The 15085-nt window shown below is 40.7% G+C and overlaps 1 long non-coding RNA gene across 2 annotated transcripts in view; it reads right to left on the reverse strand.

The window, feature by feature from the left end:
- LOC307224806 overlaps positions 1–15085 on the reverse strand; it is a 102387-nt gene that overhangs the window by 17604 nt on the left and 69698 nt on the right. Inside the window, exon 7 of one of the 2 annotated variants that reach the window (XR_013842747.1) lies at positions 1508–1577. The exons of the other annotated variant lie outside the window; for it this stretch is intronic. This is a non-coding gene — a long non-coding RNA (uncharacterized lncRNA). The remainder of the gene's footprint in view (positions 1–1507; positions 1578–15085) is intronic. 2 annotated transcript variants of the gene reach the window in all.

Below are 15085 nucleotides of genomic sequence, written 5' to 3' on the forward strand. Positions count from 1 at the left end.
CCAAAGGGCTTTTTAGTAAAGCATCCTGTGTACTTCAGTGGCTAGCCAGGTGCCTAAAGGAAGCTCACAAGCAAAAATGAGCACAAATGCCTTCTCCCACTGATGCTCTCCAGTCATATTCAGAGGCACACTACAGCTCATCCTGGAGATAGTCTACAGCCCATCATAGCAGCTTCCATGAATTTGTTTAACCCCATTTAAAGCATTCTATGTTGTGGGCTATCACCATATCTTATAGGAGCAAATTCCATAATTTAACAATGTGCAGAAGCACTTCCTCCTTTTTCATCCTGAATCTTCTACTAGTCAGCTTCATTGGAGAACCTCAAATTCCAGTATTATGAGGAAGGTGGGGACATCTCTCTAGCCACTTTCTCAGCAACAGAACACATTAATCTTCACACCCTTACAGCCAACTCAGATTTTCAAAAATATATGCAACACGGTCATTCAAAGATGTAAGCTTTTCATATAAAAGGTTGGGGCAGTTGTCCTACGCAGCTGATTTTGCAGGAAGATCAGCAATTTCATTTTTTATTTTTTTTTATGAAAGAGGCAAAGCATTTTCTTCCACAGATGTCAAGCCCTGAGGATAAACTGAGATTTGTTTTAAAAGGAAGAAAATGCTTCCAATCTGCTTCTTGAAGTCACAGCAGAGAGAAGAGAGAACAGGGAAAGTATGAGAGTGACGTTCATGGGACGCGGGTGGCGCTGCGGGTTAAACCACAAAGCCTAGGACTTGCCGATCAGAAGGTTGGCGGTTCGAATCCCCGTGACGGGGTGAGCTCCCGTTGCTCGGTCCCTGCTCCTGCCAACCTAGCAGTTCGAAAGCATGTCGAAGTGCAAGTAGATAAATAGGTACCACTCTGGCAGGAAGGTAAACGGCGTTTCCGTGCGCTGCTCTGGTTCACCAGAAGCGGCTTAGTCATGCTGGCCACATGATCCAGAAGCTGTACGCCTGTTCCCTCGCCCAATAAAGTGAGATGAGCGCAGCAACCCCAGAGTCGGCCACGACTGGACCTAATGGTCATGGGTACCTTTACCTTTACTTTACACTAGACTATGGTTTAATATTACAACCACACCAGCAAGTCTTTTATCCTTGGGGAACTGCCAAGGTCTCAGAAGCCTAGTAAGGCCCTCTGCTACCTGTCCTGGACCCTCCTAGTGCACTAAGAGTAAAGGACAGATGCTCAGAGTGCTGACAGTTTAGCCAGGTATGGCCACAAGGACTAACCAACAAAGTACACTTTTCCCAAAGCCACTTTAGTCCTGGAGTCAACCTTCTGTCCATCAGCAATCTCTGGTCATGGCTGAGAAACCTAAATAAAATGAGCTCAGAATGAACTCAAGACTGCACTTAAACAATTGTGTCTAAGGCCAGGAAGATATGTAACCAGAGGGCAATGAGATTACTAGTCAGTCTCTGTTTTTCAGATTCATAGTCATGGTGCTAAGGATGGGGAAGAAATTCTGTTTGGTCACATTTTAATTTGAACCTACCTACCTTGCGTTTCCCCAAACAGTACATGAAATGAGTGATCCTGTAAAATTCACATCATGAATTTTGTGATCTTCTAAAAAAGAAAAAAAAGTGTGTACAGAATGAGTGTATAAAATGCATATATTTTTGGATTCAAACATACAAAAATGATTATATTAGGAAAAATTGCTTGCAAACATGTGGATACTAGGAAACTGCATAAAAGTCTGTATAACAGTAGAAATGTGTCCTAAAAGGATAGCCTTTTCAGAGGAAAAAAATCACAAACTTGATTCAGAAATGTGGCAAAGTAAACTTAAGACTGGGAGAAAGTGGAGAGAGAAACTGAAATTAACAGTTTTGTCTATCCCTTTCTTACGCTATTCCTTAATCAGATCTTCATGCCCCTGAAAGATATAGGAGCACTTTTCTTGGTCCCATGAACATCTTCCAGGTGACACACTAATGTACTTAGTGCAAAGTACTCCTAGTAATCAGAACTCTTGGAAGATCTGAGCACTGCCATGCTAGCTTCAAAATATAAATTCTGGTTTTGTTGTCATAGTATTCACAATGATTTTTTAAGCAGGGAGTTCCAAACAATGTCTATGTTGTCAATAAAGCACAATATTGATATTTAACACTAGAAGTAAATCACAAGAAACCCAAACGACTTCCCATCTGCTCTCATGAATTAACTTTAGGAAATCGTATGTAATATAGAGATTTCTGTCTGCATATCATAAAGCCCTGACATATCCAGGCTTTCATTAAAAAGGCCCTGAGATGTGACTTGAATAACAATCTGTCTCAGCTAATTAGTATTTTCAGTTCAGCATATTCACTTTCAGACGTATTGCTGTTTGCACATGGTAATTTAGGTAAACAGATCCCATCCACAGCTGCATCAATTAACACTGCTAATCAAAACTGAATTCAGGTAATTAGGCACATTTATGCAAAAAGTGTGTAATTTAGGGGGGAAGCTGGATCCTGTAGTAATAGTTCAATAAGCAGAAGTCTTTTCTTTCCTTTTTTTGCAAATAAGATGAAGAAACAAGGGTAATTTAGCCAAAATGAACATGAATTGCAGATTCAGTGAAAAATATCTAAATTAAATCTCAGCAATTAATTGACCTGTATTTTCCGAAACTGTATGCATATAAATATAATTAGACCCCTCAATATTTTTTGATGGATTCCCACTAAAGAACATTCAAGGTTAATGTATCTACAAACAGATATCAACGTGGTCTTTGCTGGTAAAATTTACTATGGCAATTTTGGAGGGGGGGGGGATACTATTCACAAAGCACTGATTATTTGCATGAATATAAACATGTTTCATTATTTTAAAAGTTTCTCCATCCTTAGTCCACTTAAAAGTACATGGGACGAAATGAAGGAAACCATTTGGGAAAAGGTAAAGAAGAACACTGAGTTATATATTGAGTATAACTCTGCAGTGCAGGGTACAGCTGCAGCTCCATAATAAGCATAAAGAACAATTCATATCATTAAGGATTAAAGACTATTAAAGAAAAAAAAAGGGACATGTCTTAGAGGAGTGTGGAGTTGTCATGACCATGGAATCCAACAGTGGTCACAACATTTATTTGGATTGTCACTAGCTAAGGAGCCAGATGGGTTTCCCATCAGTGATCAAGGAACCATTATGTGGCTTGCAAGAGCCCACTGAATCTGATGCCATAGCACAAGGTCATGTAGGTTGGGGACAGGACTTTATGGTGACTCCCTTGAGTTTGAGAAACCAAGTCCCCCCTCCCCACTCTTTCCCCAGTCCAAACTCACAAGGAGTAGAACAGGAAGGGAGCAATGGAACACAGGAGAAATGCTTTGACAGTTGGTCCTTTACTAGACTATAGTTACCCAAAAGGTGACAGCGTTTAGGAGAGGTGGACTGGAGGCAGCCACTATGATGTAGGAATACATTTTAAAACACAATTCACAGCTCCTAAATATATACGTGGATCAGGACACAACATCTCCCAATGTTTTGATGTAGTATTGGTTCAAAAACAAATAGAAAAATACTCATTTTGGGGGGAAACGCACACAACATGCATATTTTAGGGAATAATGCATAGAAAAGCAGAAAAATTTAGGAGAAAGAGCCTACTAAACTGGTATATCAGGGAGAGAACTGCATACAATTTAAATGCTATTTTTCATGAATTGTTTCTTTTAATCTGCATAAAACAGGAGAGAATGGAATAATGCTTAACCTCACAGAAAACTGACATGAAACTGAAACAGATTCATCTATCCCTATATTTCACTATACAAATAGCAGATCTGCCTGTGACCCTGCCTCTTCTGAATCTCTTACCCATCACCACAAACAATATGCAATAGCCGTGCATGCTGTCATCATTAGGCCACTGTCCAGCCATCAATGCTACATTATTTTTTACGTTTTCCCCCACCCACTTCGTCCAGGGAGCTCAGAGCGGTGTATGCGGCTATCCCACTTCTCAGCCATCTCTACAATAAGTTAGGTTTACAAACTGAAACAAGGTCACTCAGGAAGATTCATGCTGGAGCGGAGATTTGAACCTGGCTTTCTGCAGTCCTAATTTGACATTCCTACACTATACTACACTCTGCAGTTTCTGTCAGAGATAAAAGCAGCGCCTTTATCTTATGAGTGCATCGCATGGTTGATTAAGAGGCGACAAGATCAGGTCATTCATTTGTAAGCCCATCAAATAAATTTATTATTGCTGCAATCTGCCCTATTCCATTTCAGCCAGGGAGACTATAAAGGTAAAGATAAAGGTAGCCCTGCCCGTACGGGCCAGTCTTGACAGACTCTGGGGTTGTGCGCCCATCTCACTCAAGAGGCCGGGGGCCAGCGCTGTCCGGAGACACTTCCGGGTCACGTGGCCAGTGTGACAAAGCTGCATCTGGCGAGCCAGCGCAGCACACGGAAACGCCGTTTACCTTCCCACCAGTAAGTGATCCCTATTTATCTACTTGCACCCGGGGGTGCTTTCGAACTGCTAGGTTGGCAGGCGCTGGGACCGAGCAGCGGGAGCGCACCCCGCCGCGGGGATTCGAACCGCCGACCTTTCGATCGGCAAGCCCTAGGCGCTGAGGCTTTTACCCACAGCGCCACCCGCGTCCCTTAGGGAGACTATAGACCTATTTTATTTTTGAAGAAGCAAACAGTAAAGCAAGATCTATTAAAGAGCCACTTTTTATTAATAGGGTAGTACAGTAGAGCAAGGGACACAGGTGGTGCTGTGAGTTAAACCACAGAGCCTAGGACTTGCTGATCAGAAGGTCGGCGGTTTGAAGCTCCCGTTGCTCAGTCCCTGCTCCTGCCAACCTAGCAGTTCGAAAACACATCAAAGTGCAAGTAGATAAATAGGTACTGCTCCGGCATTTCTGTGTGCTGCTCTGATTTTCCAGAAGCGGCTTAGTCATGCTGGCCACATGACCCGGAAGCTGTTGGCCAATAAAGCTAGATGAGCGCCGCAACCCCAGAGTCGGCCATGACTGGACCTAATGGTCAGGGGTCCCTTTACCTTTTTACAGTAGAACAACTTCAAGAGTACAGTGGTACCTCGGGTTAAGTACTTAATTTGTTCCGGAGGTCTGTTCTTAACCTGAAACTGTTCTTAACCTGAAGCACCACTTTAGCTAATGGGGCCTCCTGCTGCTGCCAGAGCACGATTTCTGTTCTCATCCTGAAGCAAAGTTCTTAACCCGAGGTAATATTTCTGGGTTAGTGGAGTCTGTAACCTGAAGCGTATGTAACCTGAAGCATATGTGACCCAAAGTACCACTGTAATGTGTTGAAAACAGGCAGGGGCAGCTACATAACTTGTGACCACCAGGTGTCAGATTCCAACTCCCATTAGTCCTAGCCTGCATGCTCCATGGTCATGGATGATGGGAGTTCAAGTCCAATGGCATTCTGAGCATCACCTATTAACCACTCTGGTTTGAGGACTTAGGCAGAGTAGACCCACTGAAATACTGTAGATGGGACTTAAGTTAGTCATGACTATCTTAAATTCCACTGATTTCAGTCTGGATTCAATTCTATATTTCTATAGCATATTTTACATTACAAAGTGCTTTACAAATCAATTTTGTTTACCCTCACAACAATCCTGTGCGCTATCTGTCATCCTCCCCACAGTCATACATCATTATAAAGTCAATAAAACAAAGTTAATATGCAACTCATTATCATGACAGCAAATCATATATCTAATGTGGCTAAGCAGCAAACACTTTGATATCAGTGCATCTCATTAAAATTCTCCTATTTTATTTGTTAATGAAAGTACATAGGCAACCACATGATGCCAAATATAATTTTCCATTAAACCATAGATGCTTATCCACAGACAAAGCTGCAGCATGGTGGGAGGGAGGGAGGAGGGAAGCAAACAAGAGAACAGCTTGGCAGATGCAAAACGCACGCTCTGGATCGTGGCCTTTAACCATTCACTTAACTTCTAGCAATGACGTTTTTAATATTACATGTAGATTTTTTAACAAATTGCACCGTGACTAAATTTGTGTCCTCCTTTCCCAAAAAAGGGCCACAGTGGGTGGGGGTGGAATGAAAAAAGCAATGCAATTCTCGTTGACAAATGCCTTTGTCATGTTGCAGCAGGAATTCCATGGGAAAACTTTACAAAGGGTATTATTGATGCGTTTTTTAAAGATGTCTAAAATAAATCTATCAGTCTACCTACCCATGGCAAATTCATATTCTCAAAACAAACCAATATAACCCAACATTGATTTTTTTCTAAAATAATGTGTTAGCTTTTCACAAGCAAACAACAAATCATTCATATATATATATATATATATATATATATATATATATGCATGCAAGCTACTATTATTCATTTTCTGGAACAGGCAGTGTGAAACTAATTGAAACCAGTGAAACAGAATATTTATGGAATACAGTATCCTCCTTTACACATTTGTGTTATTGTGTGTACTCTAAAAGGTTTGACAGATGGTTGATTCAGGGTTGTTATCTGAACAGACAACCTTTCTCTACACACCAAAGAATTCCAAGGTATTGCAGCCTCCTCCACTGTCTCAGGTCCTTTCTGCTATTTTCTTGTCCCTGCATTGAATTTTGAACTTCTTTTATCTCCATATATCCATGCAAATGAAGACACCTCAGCTGTGGAGACAGGTGCTTCCTTGGGGTGAATGTGAATACACTTGTGGATAGAGGAAGTTGTGGCCGTGAATAATCACATGGGCCTTTCCAATCCAATTACGAGGCTTCAGTACTGCACAATAGGGAAAGCAGCTACTACACACGTGTATATAGCTAGCCCATTCATGTAGCAGGGTGAAGTGAGCTGCTTCAGGCTGTACCATTAATGGGCAGGGAGTGGTAACCAAAAGCAGAAATTGGCATCCAAGTGATGCAGCAAGAATTTTGAAACCTTTGTTCCTAGTGGGTGGACTTCAGCTGGCACTGCATGCATACTTGTGAAGGGGCCTCATCTCTTGCACAAAAAGAGATGAGGAAAAAGTTCTTAAATTGCCAGGATTCACTTTGAACTCACTTGAGTCTCTAATAAACCATTTAAATGTCAGAATATCTGTTTAACTGCAGCAGCAACAACAACAACAACAGGATAACTGTTGCCCTGTCTACTGATCATTCATATCACAGCACTGTATGAAATGGTCAGCAAACCATTAATTTACTACTATATCATGTTTTCAGGAAGGATTAAGTACTGTATCTAAAGAAATCAAATTAAAGCTAGCTGGATTTAAAAATGGTCTTCTGACTGAGATGCTTAAATATTCCAGCCACAATCATATCTGAAAGTTTATTTTATGAGGAGAGAGAAAGAGAAACCTCTATCTGAACTCTGCATGTTCAAAGTCTTATGTGTTGAACACAGATGTGCTGGGGTTTTTGTGCATAACTGTGATGGGAAGCCTGCCACCTGCTGGGCTCCTCCACATGAACATTATGTGACAATGTACATGTGAGGTTCACACAATTTCTTATCTAGAAGTAGCAGTGCTGTGGAACATGTATTACCCTTATAAAATCAAATCCTACCTATGAGCGTTTATTAGCATTTGCCATATTACTAGCATTTGCCATATAAAACCCATAAATTATAAAGTTACGGCACTTGCAATAAAAACCATTTCTAGCCAAGCAGTTTAATTCGTAATCTCTTGGCTGACAGATTATAACTTGTGAATTCATTTCTGAAAATTGAGAGGTTTCCTCATGTTCAGTCCTGCAGCACTTCCACGCAATGTATGGTATTCAACAAAGTTTTACTTAGAGGGGACCCACTGAAATTAATGAACATGATGTTGTTTAGATATTGCTTGGAAACCATTGTAGCAATATATCAATTGTGTAAACAAATAAAAGTAAGGGTAGGTAGTTTAATTCTGATGGGTCTATCTGAGTAAAACTTAGTTGCATACCAACTCAGATGATTATCCTGCTTATATTTCTTCTCCTGCATAACTATTTAAGGTCATCCTAGAATGCCAGTCAGAACTCCTTAATATGCACATGCACCATCTTTGCTGATAGTTTGCTGGTACATTCCCATAAGCAAGGGGCTTCAAACAAAAGACCCTGCTAATTTATTTGGTTCTCTGGGGTCTCTGACAATACATTTTGCACCCCATGATGTGCCATAAGGATCCCTAAGGATCCAGTGATTTTTAGGGCTAAGAGGCCATACAAGGTTTGTGTACAAGCAGATAGGCTACTGAATTCTTCCACAGTCTTGCTGAAGTAGTTAGTGAACTGTGTTTTTAGTTCTGATGTTCTTTTTATTGCCTATATAATTGTTGTAAATTGCTCTGATATCTTTTCATTTCCTTTATACTTGTCCCTTAAATCAGGACTTGAGGCAATTGCACAGCAAACCAGTGTTCCTCACATTGAAGAAGAAAGAAGGCAAACTTCAGGATATAGACTTGGGCAATTGATCCTCTTCCAAAACTTTATTTTTCCTATGCCTTTTCCAGGTTTGGTCTACCTCAGGCCACTTTCAGGCCACTATTTAGGTAGCATTTAAAGGGAGTGTAGGCAAGTACATTCATGGAAGATATCAATGGTTACCAGTCATGATAGCTACCTGCTACATCTATGATCAGAGATGGCGTGTCTATGAATAGGGGCCAATTACAGGAGCAAGAGAAGGCTGTTGTCAACATATCATCCTTGAGGACGTCTCACAAAAAACCTGGCTGGCCACTGTGAGAAACAGGAGATTGGATTCGCTAAGCTTTAGGACTGACCCAGCAAGGCTCTTTTTATATTTTTTGTTCAGAAGTACTGAAATAGACCCAGCTTGCCTTTTAAACCAGTTCATGGACCTGAGGTTCCAAAGCAAGCCAATATTCTTCATATTGATGAGGAAAGAAGCCAGCTATCAGGATGTGGACTTTGACAGGTAACGATCTTGCAAAGCCTTTTTATTGCCATGCCCTTCCAGTATTTCCTTGCCTGGAACTCTAGAAGTGAAACACTTGTAGCAGCTTGTGGACCTCACAATTTATAATTATTTAAGAACTGCAGTATAGTTTTTGAAATGAGGTGATAAACTGCTAGGCAGAAAGTTTCATACACATGTAGAAAGCATGAGATATATCTATACAGTGGTACCTCGGGTTACATACGCTTCAGGATACATATACTTCAGGTTACAGACCCGCTAACCCAGAAATAGTACCTCGGGTTAAGAACTTTGCTTCAGGATGAGAACAGAAATCATGCTCTGGCGGTGTGGCAGCAGTGGGAGGCCCCATTAGCTAAAGTGGTGCTTCAGGTTAAGAACAGTTTCAGGTTAAGAACAGATCTCCAGAATGAATTAAGTACTTAACCCGAGGTACCACTGTATATATCTATTCAGTATTTACTGTTTCATCTCTTTCTTCAGTTTGAAATGTGGAAATAATGGCAACGTTCAAGAGAAGATGTATTAATGCTAGATATATACACCATTAGCAAAGCCAAATGGCTCCTTCATAGTAAAACAAATTATAGTTGAATAAACAGCTTGGAATGCTATGTTATACGTGGTTAAATTCTGTGCATGCATTGTCAAGTTTTAAATGCATGTTTTTGCAAGCCTCTAATCTAGATGTGATTGTCTGAGGCATTTGACAGAACAGGTGTATTATTTTAGTTTGTGCAAACATTTCAACATATATTAAGGGAGTTTACATGGTAAATTGAAAAGCAGAGAGGCAAAGCTGGCAGGTAGCAATTAGTAATATATACAAAAATCCAAAAGGAAAATAGAATGGTTATAAATGTTGAGGAGAATATAGTTAAGAGACCATTAAGCATGTGCATTGCTTAGTTCAAACACTGGGGTTAATCTAGGTCTCAAAGTGTGTGTGTTTTGTGTCCTGAAAGGGTTTACTTTTCCTTTCCTTTTTTTCCTTTTCAAGGTCATCCAACTGAACGAACTCCACACCAAGTTTAGTTTTCATCATTTTCACTTTTTTTCATGGGGTCCCATAAAAAGGTTCCCCCCCCCCCTCCCTGGAGGGTGTTTTAAGTGTAAATGAAAGGGCTAGGTAGGATATTGCTGCTGCCTCAGGCTCCTTAATTTCTCCACTACAATGCCTAGGACTTCACTATCTTCACAGAGTCAGTGGGAACTCATCTTTGATGAAAGAGAGAAATAAATTGAATAGGACAGGAGATTGCATATTTATTACAATTTTAATAACATACATAAAAATTTTAAAAGATAGGAACTCTTAACTATGCAGTGAATGTTAACGCCAGAATTTAACTTGGCTCACCAGTGCTGTTTCTAACCTTTGTGAGCCAGCAGGATAGAAAAGGAAGCAGGTTCTTAACTTTGCACTCTCGTATATAAAGGACATAAGCTTCTTTCCATCTGCTATTCAACAAAAGGCTCATTAATTGTACAGGTATACTGGAGGATATAGGCCAGTGTTTCTCAACGCTGGTTGAGGCCCCCGTCCCATATATGAGATTGCATTCCACCAGTCCCAACTGTATCCTTCCCAAATTCCACCCACACACCCTGGTCATAGCTACAAATCCACTCTGACCTAACCCAAGGGTGTGAGAAGGCCCCTTACAAATAAAAAAACAAATTCTGCATCTTCTGCTCTATGGCCACAGGGCCTTTTTATTGCAAAAGCAGCATTTAATTCCCCGCCTTCATTTGGAAGTTGTGGAAGCCTCTCACAAACTCGTGCGCTAGCATTGTTACACGTTTTCTCCTGTTAAAAATAATAATAAACTGTAAATAGAGAAAATTAGATTTCAGGTACTGTAGTAGGTTTATCACCTAGACCTATTCCATACTGGAGCCCTTAACGCTGCTGACACTTTGCTTTTCTGCAATCATTTGTAGAAGTAGAACTAAAATTGTGGCTCCACCTAACTCCTAAAGGTAAAGAGACCCCCTAACCATTAGGTCCAGTCGTAGCCGACTCTGGGGTTGCGGCGCTCATCTCGCTTTATTGGCCGAGGGAGCCGGCATACAGCTTCCGGGTCATGTGGCCAGCATGACTAAGCCACTTCTGGCGAACCAGAGCAGCACACGGAAACGCCGTTTACCTTCCCACTGGAGCGGTACCTATCTACTTGCACTTTGAGGTGCTTTCGAACTGCTAGGTTGGCAGGAGCTGGGACCGAGCAATGGGAGCTCACCCCATGACGGGGATTTGAACCGCCAACCTTCTGATCGGCAAGCCCTAGGCTCTGTGGTTTAACCCACAGCGCCACCCGCGCCCCTTACCTAACTCCTACATTAGTGCTATAGTTTCTGGAAATGGGCATCGCCATGGTCTGTATCCTTTTAATGGTCTGTATCTATTTAATGTTTACTATTTTACTATGTTTTATATCCCAGCCAGACGGGTGGAGTATTATTATTATTATTATTATTATTATTATTATTATTAGAGTAAGCTCCACTCAACAAACATCACCTGGAATTTTAATTAGAAGCTGCCTTTTGTGACTTTAGTGATGAATTACCTCTTAATTTCCCCATAATTGTACAATTCCCCAAGCTTCCACTTAAAAAAAAAAAAGTAAAATGACACTATTCACAGTCAAAAAGAAATGAAAGAAAATTAAAGAAATGAAAAGAAACCTGCAATTTAAAACTCCCATTGTTGGTGAAGAAGAACTAGTTAACCAGCTATGCTATGCCACAATGAACAGGAAGCAGTTTGTGTCAGACACTCCAATGAGGAAGTTTCTAGTTAAAGGCGCAGTAGTGACTCTGAAAAGCCTCAAAAAATTTTTTGCTAGTCCACACTGAAGAGACTGGCAGTGGGTTTTTGTATGCTTGTTTTGCATGCAAATTAGTTGGGGAGCTTTGCATCCTGTCTTATGTATACACACTAACACCTGCAGACTAGATTCACCACACTAGCTGCAGGATGCAAAAAGAGTTAATTTGAGAGGAATCTACACACATATAAAAACCGTTCTGAAAATGTTTTGGAAAAGTGTTTTTAAAAAATACAGTGAATTTTCCATAAGACTCACCATCGCCATCTAGTGTCATATTGTATATTGCACTTAAAGCACACTTAAAACTTTTTATTTGCAGCTGTATAGCCAAGTCCCAAGGAGAACTATGAAAAGGTGCCTCCTCTATACTATCCTGCTGGTCAGGTGCAATATGGCAGATCCATATGCAAAATGATGCTAACAAGATTCTTGAGGTGTCAGTATAGAATATAGGAGGATGTGGAGAAACATGCTTCAAGGAAGTGCACACAAAAACCAGTTTGAGAATTACTAGCATACAGCACAATCGTATGCATGTCTAGACAGAAGTAGAGTCGCTGTGTGGTAAGTAAATATAGGATTGCAGCCTCAACTCATCTTGTTTTTTCCTATGTCATAGCAGTGAACTGAGAATAATAATAATAATGATACTAATAATAATAATACCAGAAGGGATTCAGCAGTCAAATTCTGCATTATAATGCTTAAAACATATGTACCCCAAATCTGTGTTTTATTACCATACTCTTAAACCACTGATTACATAATGAGCCTATTTTTCACTCTGCTTTTAGTTTATTTTTTCAAAAAAAAAATAAAGATTTTTTAATGAATTTGAAATTAAGACATTTCATCAACTATTTGGACATTAGTGAAGTGAATATTCCATATTTCCTTTCCATGCCATTTTATGATTTTTTTCTTTAATCCGTGGGAAATGCTAAATCAAATCCCAAAATGACTCATGAAAGACTTCCGGAGGCGGCGCGAACGGCAATGGCGGTCCTCTTTACTTTGTGAAGAGGAGGCTCTGCAGAAACGGGTCGTCTGCTACGGCGAAGCGGAGACCCGCGTCGGAAAACCACAGGCAGAGATAGCCTGTGGCCGTGGGACTCAGTGGGCACCATTTGTGCGCCCAGAAACGTCAAAGGAACCCCGTAAGGAGCTCCGGAGCGTGAAAGGGCTAGCGTGGTGCTGTGAGTCAATCGCTCTTCCTGCAGAGACAAAGCCGCGAAGCTGCTGCCGGTGAGCACTGACCTTTTTTCCTGGGACAATTCGGATATAAATCAACTACTCGTGAGTAGGTGAAGATAATCGATTTTGAGACTAAATTTGTGGAAATTTGGCACTGAAGCGGGAGATGCAACCAGGAAGTCCGTCTCCCGGTTTTGTATATAGATCTTAAGCAGAGACTTTTAACTTTCTAATTGCCGTTGAACTATCTCTCTGAACAGCATCTTTCCAAGCATCAACTGGCTCTAATTTACTATGCTTGTGGACTATACCCTATACCTGTGGATATATCTTTCTTTTTTTATGGATTTATAAATTCTTTGAGAGACAGTGACTGCAGTGGACTGCCAGATTGGTAGAGCTACTAAATTGCCAGAGCTGCCAGTCTGTTGGAACTGTTACAGTGGATTGCTACATGGAGTTGTTACACTAGAAACTTGCACTCTTTGAGACATTGTAAGGAATTAAGGCTCGGCTCTGCAAAAACTAAGAACCTCAGAAGGTCTTTGGAAGTTTGGGGCTGTTAGACATTGTTATTGAACTTTCTAGAGACTTTGATTTTTGACATATTGCAAATTGTTTTTCCTTTGTGAAGAAACAGCCAGTCTTCCCCTAGTGGAATATTGAAAACTTGCAACGGCTGGGGGGAATTTTCCATCCAAGGGCTTGTGGATTCCCATGGGAACTGTTAATCATAAGACTGACCTTGGCGCCTAGACAGTGGTGGGATGAGTGGGAAGACAAGATCAGCAAAAGCCAAAACACAACAAACTACGATAACTTCACAGCTGCGCAGATCATCGGTTCCTACAGTCTCCGTGACTCCACAGGAAGATTTAGAGCCAGCAAGTCCTGCAGGAATGGCCATAGGTGGAGACACATCAGTAACAGTATTGGATAAAATCCTTGGGAAACTAGATGATCTGTGTAAGCAAGTGAATGAGCACTCATCTAAACTAGATCAGAACACTGCTAGTGTAAATAATCTGTCACAACAAATTGGCTTAAATGCACAGGCAATTGGGAAACTCTTAGAAACCACCACTGAAAATCGTAAAATTGCAGAGGAGGCTCAACGGAAAGTGGAAGCCATGGAACAGGAAATAAAACCTATGCGTAAACAGATTGGTGATCATCAGGCATATCTTTCCATGGTGGATCTGAAAAGTAAAGAAAATAATTTGAGGCTGAGGTCAGTCCCAGAACTTGAAAAAGGAGACTTGAAGGAGTATCTGACAAAAGAATTTGCAGAACTTTGGTCTTTGGAAGAAGATAAGGATTTTAAAATAACTACTGCATTCAGGCTTGGAAGAGGAGGGAGGAAAGACAAGTCTAGAGACTGTCTGATCTCCCTCAGATCGAAAGAAGAAAGAGACAAGATACTGAATGCACACTATCAAAAGACCTTAACTATCCAGGATACCAACGTGGAACTCTACAAGGACATCCCGAAATATCTATTAGATCTTAGAGCTGATTACAAAGATTTGGTGACACTACTGAAAGGAAACAACATCATTTTTAGATGGGAGTTCCCCCAGGGACTATCTTTCACTTTTAGGGGGAAGAAGGTTAAAATGAAATCAGCTGAAGATAGGGAAAAAATCCTGAGCCACTACGGAGAAGACCTTCAGAAAGGGATTGAAGTGGAACAAGGAGCCTTAGGACCTGGACCACTAAGTTCTGTTCCCACACCTTTGGGATCTGCGGACCAGAAGTAAGTGACACCACCCAAAAGGAACAAAGGCTCCAGCATGGCCCTGCAACTAGTAACTTGGAATATTCATGGCTGCAATTGTCCGAAGAAAAGGAAGAGGATATTTCACATATTAAAAAAGGAGCAATTAGACTTAATTTGCCTACAGGAAACACATGTGACTAGGCTTCATAGGAAAGTTTTGATTAATAAGAGATTGGGTCAAGAATTTATTTCATCTGACAGAGTGAAGAAGAGAGGAGTTGTTATATATGCAAAAGAAAGCCTATCACCGAAATTTCTTTTTAAAGATGAACAAGGAAGGATTGTGGCAATTGAAATTCAAGCACAAGGAGAAAAACAAAATGACTCATGA

Source organism: Podarcis cretensis (genome assembly GCF_951804945.1).
Source record: "Podarcis cretensis genome assembly, chromosome: 10".
Classification (NCBI taxonomy): domain Eukaryota; kingdom Metazoa; phylum Chordata; class Lepidosauria; order Squamata; family Lacertidae; genus Podarcis; species Podarcis cretensis.